This window comes from Vulpes vulpes, chromosome 5 (genome assembly GCF_048418805.1).
Source record: "Vulpes vulpes isolate BD-2025 chromosome 5, VulVul3, whole genome shotgun sequence".
NCBI classification, from domain to species: Eukaryota; Metazoa; Chordata; class Mammalia; order Carnivora; family Canidae; genus Vulpes; species Vulpes vulpes.
Window position 1 is genome coordinate 117183481 of NC_132784.1, and position 11283 is coordinate 117194763.

General features: G+C 34.8%; 1 protein-coding gene across 7 annotated transcripts in view; it reads left to right on the forward strand.

Moving 5' to 3' along the window:
• SEMA3A (semaphorin 3A) overlaps positions 1-11283 on the forward strand; it is a 455199-nt gene that overhangs the window by 332072 nt on the left and 111844 nt on the right. The window lies entirely within an intron of this gene.

An 11283-nucleotide genomic window follows, 5' to 3' on the forward strand; every position in this document is an offset into this window, starting at 1 on the left:
GCTGTTATTAATTTTAATCTGTGAGTGCAAAAAGAATGTGACCATCACTCAGCAATAACTATGGAACAGGAGGGAGGAAGGAAGAAAGCATTTGCTTTCGCCCCAGATTACAGAGTCCCATCCATTTTGCATGTGCAGCAGATGTCAGCAGGCTGAATGTGTACTGTTTTCTCCTTCATTCGTATATTGCTAGCTTCCCCCTCCTTTCCATCCCCAGCCACAAGTGCCTGCCACCGCAGTTGTTTCCTTCTGCCTGGGGGTCGAGGAAAGATGCCATACATGTGCACAATGATCTGATCTCATGTTTGACCTAAATCATTCACATTTGTGTTCTTGCCCATCTAAGCTCGGTCTCTGGATTCTGAGCTATAATTTTGGCAGTATGGGAAAGAAAAAAACATGTTTCTTTAATTTGTTGTACAAAAAAGATGTTTCAGCGAGGAAATGAAAGTTAGGTAAATTTCAGTAAAACTAGAGATTAGGGAAATACTTTAAGGTTAGGGATATACTTTAAGGAAAAGTTACAAGCATTGGAAGCAGGTCTATGAATTTGGTCACACCAGCAGCCTTCAGTTATAAGCTCTTTTATAATTTTTTGGCGCAAAGTGCCAAGAAGAACAAAAGCATTCATGGGAGAAAATAATTTGTGGCAGAATTTTGTTTCAAGTTGGAATTCAGAAATAGTCAACGAATAAAGGATTCGTTCCCCAAATAATTCTGAAATCCTAAAGATAAAATCTAATTTACATGTTAGCCACTTCTTTATAGATTCTCTCCCTAAATTTTCTTAAGGTACCCAAAGTAATACAAAAATATGTTTTCAACCCAAAGGTTTAGAAATCAAAACAGTTTGTGCCCTAACTTCTTTTGTGTGTGTGTGTGTGTGTGTGTGTGTGTGTGTGTGCCCTAACTTCTTTGTATAAGGAGACACCTTGGAGACTATGTGGTTTCTAGACTAAACACAATTGCTATTACTGGATCAATGATCCTGGAAAGACTAAGGTGTCACTGGTGCCCATTTGCCCCTCATGAGCCTCTCCCTGCTGCACCCTCCTCCTCCTCTCCCACACAAGCCTGCGTAGCATACTTGCTTCAGAACCCAAGAGTTTTAAGTAAAAACTCACTTTGAGGAAGGGCAATTCCACCTAAATTCCTTGTTTCATACTGATAAAGTTAGAAATAATTTCCTGCACATGGTCCAGGAGACTATGTGAGCTTAACGTTTTAGCACCTCCTGGATAAAGCTCTCCCTGTGTGCTTTGGCTTCAGCGACTCCTATAGTCAGGCACCCCCCAGAGTCGGGCGAGGCCAACTGCCCCACTGTCCTGTATTCTGAAGAAGCCTCTAGAGAACCTCTTTCCCATCGGTCAGAGACTGTGCTGTCAAGGGCAGTGGGATCAGGAGAACTGAGCGCCTGGCGCTGGTTAATAGAAAAGACATGGGCCGCGGAGTCGCATCTGGCTTCTGATCTTGTCCTACGACTCACTAGCTCTGAAGCGCTGGAGAAATTCCTTAACCTCTCTGAGACTTTGTCTCATAGTATATAAAACAAAACTGAAAAAATAACCCTTTGATCTCCAGTGTCCCTATATTGTAAGTGAGAGGTGGACTCCAACTGCCTTCCAATCCTCCTAGTAAGGGCATGACCCGCTGACATTTTTTGTTATAGAAACTCAAGGATTTCTAATCCCATCATTGTTAAACACATGTCCTCTGTCGCAGAGTGCAGGGCTTTCGTCTGACCTCAGTTGAGACCAGATGCTTGATCCGGAACAAGCCACTTACTTTCTTTGTGTCTCCATTTATATATGGTTGTTGAGAGAGTTTCACATTGTCTAATACGTAGTAGGTACTGAAAAAATGTCAGTTATCATTTTTAAAATGTAAATCTGCATCTCAGACTGTTGCTGTCTTTCATGTTAGTGTTACCTTGTCACTTTTCATCAGATGTTATAAATTATTGCACTGGGCTCTTATTTTTTTTAACAGATGATTCTGCAGTTATCTTAGTTTCCTTCATTTTAAAATTCAAAGCTTCGATCATCTTGATGGCCATTTAAATTAAAATACCATGCTTTGTTCCTGTATTTTTATCAGTTCCCCCAAAATATTGGTTTCTTAAAAATCTTTTTGAATTTCCTATTTAGTAGAGTTCACAGCATATTCCTTTTATAACTCATCAACTATTCATTGCTCCCTTGTGGGTGGGCAGGGGAAAGGAGAGGTACAGATTCTAGAGCCAGGCCATTTACCCAGGAAATTGAAGGAAGCCATTTTTTCCACTGAAATAAATAAATGAAGCTTCCCTTCTAATTTCCTTTGAGGTAAGATTATTGGGATACAAATATTTTCCTGAAATTCTGAAATTCAGAGCTTTTGAGAGAGGTCCTCCTTCAGAAGCTCAATGGCCTTAATTTGCATGGCAGCTATATATTGGGAAATACTGTTCCAGACTCTTTAGGGGGTCAGAAGGAAGATGATTATGCAATCATCTGGGGGAATTTGGGGCAGTCTAGACAGTCAATCTAGGAAATTCTGGAAAAGATATTATCAAGATAGCTTGTCTAGACAACATAAAATTTAATTTTCAAACACTTAACGTGTCTTAGAGAATCTGTTTTAAGTTAATCTATACTGTTACTTAAAATCCTACCCTTGGATTTAGACAGTTATGCATGTAGGAAAAGAATGGCAGTCATGGAAAGACTGGAAGAGGAACATATAACAACGTATAACAATGAAGAGTACTTGAGGCTCTGATTTTCGGATTCATTCTCATGAAGTTTAAATTTTCAAACTTTTATGTACAGGGATGACTTTTCATATAGAACACGGGCATAACTCTGTCTTATGTTCTAGTTTATAAGTAGCACTAATACATTGCTGTTACCTGCCCCACACTACATAAAATAATGAAATAGTACCCTTTTTAAACTGTGTTCTGCCTTTACGTATTACAGATGATTTTATTACACGCAAAATTCTGCTTTTCACCTTTACCATGGCCTTTGAAGACATTTTAACCTTCAATTTTCTCTTTGCAGTGTTATTTCTTTAAAATAACTCGGTGTCTTACATTGAGTTCACCAAATTGTTGAAAACTCATTGCTACAAAATGATATTATGGACTTACCATTTCAGATGACTGAAAGCCACAGAAATAAAGACATCACATTAGAAGCAATTCAAGAATCCCTTTATCATTTAGTAGCCACAGATCTTGTAGGAGGAAATTAACAGTTCCTTTAAATAATGATAAACAGGGCAGCCCAGGTGGCTCAGTGGATTAGCACTGTCTCCGGCCCAGGGTATGATCCTGGAGACCCGGGATCAAGTCCCACATCAGGCTCCCTGCATGGAGCCTGCTTCTCCCTCTGCCTTTGCCTCTGTCTCTCTCTCTCTCTCTCCCTTCTCTCATGATTAAATAAATAAAATCTTTAAATAAATAAATAAATAAATAAATAAATAAATAAATAAATAAAAACAGTTTGCCAAAAAAAGAGAAAACTCTTGCCTAGTCTTCCTGTTATGACAGTAGACCTTAATTTCGCCTCCTAGTATTTTAATAGCAGTATTTATGTTTCTGAATACTGTATTTCAAAATCTACTTTTGCCATATAGTGAATGTCTTCTGACCACACACAGTATGTCATTGATTACTGTATTAAACAGATTTTCTGTTTCCTGTAGTGCAATTGGGAATTGGTAGACCTATTAATTAACTCCAGTTCTATAAGATATGTGTCAATCAATTCTTGGGTATTTGCCAATGGTACTTGACACTGCAGATAACTGACAGTGAGGTCACATACTTTATACACATGTGTGTGTTTATCATAAAAATGCATGCAGAGTTCACGGAAGGAATGATTCAGAACTAGAGTACAGATGAGTTTTGAATTTAAGCTCTCTGCATCTATGCCATTCAAATGAAAAGCGTAAGTCATCCTTACGAGACAGAATATTCCCAAATGGCTTATAGTATATGGTATTTCCCCTTCAAATTTACATCTGTTAATAAAAAAATGTATGAATTTAGGAGGAGTATAGCTTTTCAAAAAAGTCTCTGGATGTTTTCTCAAATTCCAAATGGGCCTTTTCTATATACTGGGCAGGAAATCTAAAGAAAGATGGACTAGGATGAGAGCTGGAAAATATTAACTCTATAAATACTCTCATAATGTCATGATCTCAATTTATGATAGAACCAAAGGGACATTAAGAAATGCAATGAAGCTTAATGGCTATCTCCAAGGTCATTTCCACAATGACAACCAATATATCTAGGTACAAAAGAAAATGTTTTGTCTGGTTCTTCCCTTCCACTAAGAATAAGACTTTGCTTTTATGCAAAATTTTGAATCAAATGCTCTTAGTTACCATCTCCAAGGCCAAGGTAGTGCTCTGTTGACTAATTTATACATCTAATCTAACCTTTTCTAATTGAGTCATCTCTCTCAATGCATTAGGCTATTTACCCCAACAGAATCCAAGTTGGTTTCTAAGAGGAAACACTAAAGCTGAGAAATTTAGAGATCTTGGTAAAACAATGAGCAGGTAACATCTTTCCATCTTTCTTAGATCATACATTGGAGTCTGAATTTACTTTGTACTAGGCTAACCGAAGTGGGAAAAGTCAGGATTCCTTGGAGATTTCTTCCTGACCACTCATTACTTCTACCAGAGGCAGTGTGCTCCTCATTTGCACTACTGGCTGAGCAAAATGTGGTTAGAGCAAGTCCATAATGGTTTCTAGGTTTTTCTTTCTTAATCTTTCAATGCTTCAATCACTTTGGAAGGTGGACTTGTGTAAGTTACCATCCTGAATAAATGACACCACCAGTTATATTGCAAATTAAATTTTAAAATACTCTGATGTTTGTATTTGAGAAAAAGCATCATAATTCATAAATTCTGAGTGAACTGAACAGCTCAGCAATGTATTTTTCATGAGCTATTAACATTCTAAACTCTAAATATTAGCAGTAAGACAGTTTTTCAAAAGTAATAGAACTAGCAGCTAAGTGAGATAGCAGGCAGACCTAAGTTATGATTAGAAACAAAACTAGAAAAGAAAAAAAAATGTTCACAAATGGTACAAAAAAGAAAGAGTGAGAGAGTGCCAGAAATTCCCCACACCCTATTTAAAATGTTTCAAATCCCCATTTTATTTTTTGACTTGTTTGCTCTAAATATTTGCTATGAAAACACCATAATTATGATATTAATATTCTTTTATCCTCTACCACTTATTTGGTTCTGTTGTAAAAAGTTTTTTTCCTCACAATATTTAACTACGTTTTAGTCCTAAGAACAATGCCAGATAAAAATGGAAATGTTAGTATTCAGTTTTTAACTTGTAGGATTTTTATTTTCTCGTTTTATCAGATCTGGTTCACCTATTGCCAGAAATATAATTTGGACACAATTAAGTAGTTTTCTAAAGGCCATCCATATTGGGGCAATATCATTATCAGTTACTTACTAAAAGTCTTTATCATATATGGTACTCAGTTTCTGAATGGCATCTTCTTCATTCACAATCACTATAGATATAAGGACTGACTCTATATGGCATATTAATCAAAATATGTCTTTTCTCATGAACTCTCAATAGGTAGTTTGGATCTAAGACCTTACATTTACTGGATCTAGCTTATCACTGGAGGTGTATACTACCCAAGTTACTCTTTCTCCTCATGCCTTTTTTTTATTGATCCCACTCATTCCTCAGATAATCTATTTTACGGGGAAATTTCTATCCATAAAAACTATAATTTATTCATTACCAATATTACATTTTATAAGAAACATAGAGAGTAGTACTAAACCCCATTACCTGTTTACCTCCCTGGCCCATTTTCATCTTCTGTTCCATTCTCCTTCCTCCATTATGACCCTTTCTTTGCCCTTGATGGGTTTGTGTTTTTCTTCTTTTATCTCTTTGTCTCCTCATCTAAATTATTTTCTTTGTAACCAAACTTTAAGATAGTTGGAATACAGGTTGGATATACAGGTGAGAAAATATGTTAGTTTGATGTATTTGAAACTTAAGAAAAAGAATAGACTTGGGTGAATTTCCACAGATCAGAATATATTTGCCTTCTCTTGCAATATGTTTCAAAAGGGCATCAGTAGATTTGTTGCAGATGGCTCACTTTGACGACAATCTGAGAAAAATAATATAAGTACATTATTATAAGTAAATTATCTGGATAACTACTTCATAATCATATAAAACCTTAAGATTTTAGTTTCTTTGCTTGCTTGAGTATTATGATGATGTGAGTGCCAAGAGCAATCCTTTAATTTTCTTGGGCTAATGAGAAAGAAACAAAACTTGACTTGATATGCAAGTATCAAGAATAGGCCAAAGTAAGGTCATAGGTTATATGGAGGAAGATTTTGCTGTAGCTGATATAGAGAAAAAGGGGTTAGAAAATTAAAGCATTCCAGAGCACAGAGGAAGGTTGAACTACTAGGCCCAAAATTCATAACTTCTGGACACTAGAACCATGTTCATATTGCAAGAAGGTACTTAGTTTTTAGAATACACAATATCATTATCATTGCTGTGTTTAGAATACACAATATCATTGCATTACTATTGCTAACTTTTAAAAAATATTTTATTTATTTTTTCATGAGAGACACAGAGAGAGAGGCAGAGACACACAGGCAGAGGGAGAAGCAGGCTCCCTACAGGGAGCCTGATGTGGGACTGGATCTGGGGACTCCAGGATCACGCCCTGGGCCCAAGACAGTTGCTAAACCGCTGAGCCACCCAGACATCCCACTATTGCTCATTTTAATTTTTTTTTTTGTGGTTTTGTTAGTACTTAATTTCGATCATGAATAACATGTAATTTCACAAATTTACTTACTTTTATTATTATTTTTTTAATTTCACAAATTTACTTACTTTTATTATTATTTTTTTAATTTCACAAATTTACTTACTTTTAGAAAATATATGATGGAAGAAAACCCTGACAGCACACTAAGAGGTTACCTTGTGGTAGTTTTTAAGCAGATAGCATTCCCTGTTCCCTATGTTCACATCTGAGGACACTCTGCTTGCCCTAGTGTAATGTCCCCTGCTCTAGGGCTCCTCATGGATCTCAGCTGCTCCAGACATAACACATGTGGTCAATTTGGACAGGATGAGAGCTGGGGAAGTAGAAATAACAAAGGCTGGTGATGAGAATCAGCATGAGGTGATGAGAATAGCACTGAGGTGAAAAGGAAAGACATAATGAGAAAACCAGGACTTCTGGAATAAAAGTTTTACTTATTAAATAAATTTGATGGTATACTAGAAAATAATGGAGGCTTAACATTTATATCTTAGGTTTTTTAGAATTGTAGCTACAGTTCTGCTCGCTTGCTACAATCAATGCCCACATGATCTTAGATGAAATCTGTATTCAGACTGATTCAATAGAGATAAAACTGACTTTAATAAAATATAGGAAACATTTTTCCTAAGCAAGGTTTTAAAAGTAATGGTGAGGAATATAAATACAAATGTCTACCTCCAAAGAGTTAACATATATATATATATCAAATACCTAACTTCGACATAGTGAAAACATCAGTAATAACAGCAGTTATACTCCCAACAGCAAACAGTTATTGAGCAATAAACATGTGGCCTGCGATGGCTGCTTCACATGTGTTACCTCTTTCAGTTTTCACAAAATCTGATAAGCTAGATACTTTTAGAGTCTCATTGTACTATTGAGAAAATTAAGGTTTTCATGAGTATCTTGTATTGTACCTGAGGCAAGCATCCTATTCAGTGGTTTGTGTCTGAATCTACAACCTGTTCCTTTAAAAGGAAGCACCAGCAACATACAGTGAGAAAGAAAGGATGAAATCATTAATTCTACTTTTTAAGGGATTAAATTAGAGATTTTTGTGTTGTATTATGTTTCAAAAATACTTGATGTAAGCTTTCTTTCAACAAGGTGATGACTGTAAATAAGAGAAATTCATGAAGTGAACAAAGGCATTCATATTTTAGCTGGATTTAGACAAGTGGATGAAGTATTGACGGATGTGGGACATAGTGAAGACTAGAAGGACGAATAAAAGGACAAAGTCATAAATGGGAAAATGGCAAAGTGTGCATAGAGTTTAGTGGTTTCAGAAAAGGAGGCTGGAAAATTAGGATCAACTTGAGTTTAGGGAAGTTAGTCAAGAGCAATACAAATTTTAAGAAAAGGCCACTATTATTGCCATGATTGATTTTTAAACATATTTTTGTGTAAACATATTTTTGATATAAATGTAAATAGGTGGGGGTACTGGGAGATGAATGGACATGTAGATATGTCCATTTTGAGACTGTGGCAAACATTGAGTAGTGTGATATAATGAGAACCTGAACTAATATTGAGTGAAAGATACTGAATAATATTTAAAATTCTCATAGGAAAACAAGAATAAAATAATATCTAAATATCATAAGCCACTAGGTGAACTGCAGCTGAAAAGAGAACAATGTTTAAATTCTAATGAAAAAATGGTTTCCCAATTCTTTTGTGATAATTAGGCAGACATGTGTTATAGCATATTGTGGTCCATGCACACTCAATTTTCACTTCTAAGTCTACAAATAAGCTGAATTTATGTTGTGCATAAAACATTAAGCTATCATATGCAAACTTATGTGAATTTCTCACCCGCAGTGTATCACAAAAGCATGATTTCTCCAAGCTTGTAAATCCAGAGAATGCTATTTTGTGTAATGCATATGTAAAAGCAGTTCAAACACACTTTGTTTAAAAAATAAAAATGAAAAACAAACAAAAACAACTAACAAAGAAATAAGATAAAATATATAGTATTTAGAAAGTGATTTTAATGAAAAATCTGGGCTTATTTTTAATCTCATTATTACATTATAGCTTATACCAATTCTCTGAAGTTGTTTTGAAAATATCATTGATTTATCCTTCGTTATTCTGTTCAGGATCTTTCCTGCTATAACTACTCCCCATGATTTTCTCATTATTTTTATTACTATTAATGGCTGTCATTATTGAGATGCTTAATGGCTTGGTCAATATTATGGCATTTGATTTTCACAACTCTGTGATGGAAGTATTGTCTCCATTGTTCAATTTAGAAAATGAAGTTTCAGAGTGGTTCAACCATATACGTATATCATCACACAACTAGTAAATCTTGTTGTCATAACCATCATAACATGTGGCCTTTCTGGTGACATAAATCTTGATGTTAGATATTGTATCACTTCTTATAGGAATGGTGCTACATCTTTTTGGTTTGTTTTAGTTTTTTTATTGACATAAGAATAGTTAACACAAGATCTACTCTCTTGGTACCTTTTTAAGCGCATGATTCAGTATTGTTAACCATAGGCACAATGTTGTAGAGGTCATCTATGGAATTTTGTCATCTTGCATAACTGAAATTATTGAGCTACTGCTCAATTCCCCATTTTCCCCACCCACAGCCCTTGGCAACCACCATTCTTTCTGTGACTTTGACTATTTTAGATTCCTGATTTAAGTGGAATCATCGAGCATTTGTCATTCTGTGATGGCTATTTTACTTAGCATAATATCCTTCAGATTAATTCCAGCATTCTTCTCAATAGTTAAGATATAGAAACAACCTAAATATTCATCTACAGATGAATGAATAAAGAAAATGTGCTAGATACATACAACAGAATATTCTTAAGCCTTAAAACAGAAAGAAAATCTGCTCTATTCAGCAACATGTACTATGTGTTCATTAACACTCAGCTGTAAACACTCTCAAAACATTGAATTTCAAGTAAAATGAATTACAAGTTGTATTATTAGGAACATTCTTCAAAGAAACATTAAGTTCTTTGTATTAAAAATGTGACAGTGGCTGTCAGCTAGGTAAAATTGGATGGCATTGGCAAATTAAGAGTCCTTTAAAGGATATGGTAATAGTGTAATCAGGTGGTCATGTTTCAGCAAAAGAAGTGCTAGGGTAGCTCACAGAAACACTTTCTGTTTCTACCAATTCTCTATATAATCTAGACAGATATTGAGCAAAGATAAGCAAAAAGTACCTACTCGTGCTTCCACTCAGACACACAGGAGAGTGGGAATGTTTTATAATCCAGGAGAGTTGTAACTCTCTTTTTACCCAAAAGGGAAACTCAGAATCTGTAGCAGTAATAGCAATATATTTTAAATAGAACGCTTAAGATAGAAAAAAATAAAATGAGTTATGCAACTCTCATTTAAAGTTAGCAGTGAAACATGTCCCTTTACTTTTTCTTTTTATTTTGATTATGTACTATTTCAAGAACATTGAAGTCTGCATGCTGATATATTTAGAATTCTAGATTCTCTAATAAACAGAAAGTATGTAATTTTATATGGCATACAGATTATCAGAGGACAGAAAACTGTCAGTCCTTATCCCATGTTTCCTAATATAAATGGACCTTATCAAGCTATTTCTGCTTATGAAGATATTGAAATATTAATATATTTGAAAAAGGCTACATTTTTTTTACTCAAATTTAATTTTGTACTTAAGAGTATTTAGAAATTCCAGCTAGAACAAATGCATTTAGAAAAATGTGTATCTATATGAAGAGGCATCCTTTAATCATTGCCTAAAAAATTGAATGGCATAGGCCTTGAAATTTTAATTAACACAATTATTTGTATCTTTGCATATTTTGCTCTTTGCTATAGTAATTTAAATCTATTCCTATATAAGAAATAGAGAATGTGGTATCAGTGACTAAGTACAGCTTTGAAATTTGTACATTTACATGCAAGAAATATATTGTTTCAAATTGTCAGAAATCAAACTGTATAGAATGACTACTTTCCATTTTTATTTTATTTTTATTTTCCAGTCTGACATTTTAATTCAATTTTGCATCTTTGGTCACTGAAAGCCATCTCAGGAATTGCTGAGTGGTTAAAAAGAGAGTCTAATGGGATCTAAAATCAATTCACAGGTCTGTCACTGATTCATTGTGTGACTTTTGCTGCCACTGAAATGGCATTAAATTGGTGTCCACAAAATTTTCACACTTCAAGATTTCTCGTGTGATAAAAAAATACTTACCTAATATGCATTATGCATATTCACTTAAGAAAATAGGTTAGTGATTAAGTACAGAGCTAGCTTCTATTTTAGCAAGTTACCTCACTTGAGATGATCACAAAGCTTTCTGCAGAGGCTAACCATCTGAATCTCTCTAATGTTGCAAATGGGGTTTTGTATACATGCCAGGGTTCAAGCTCCTTTTAA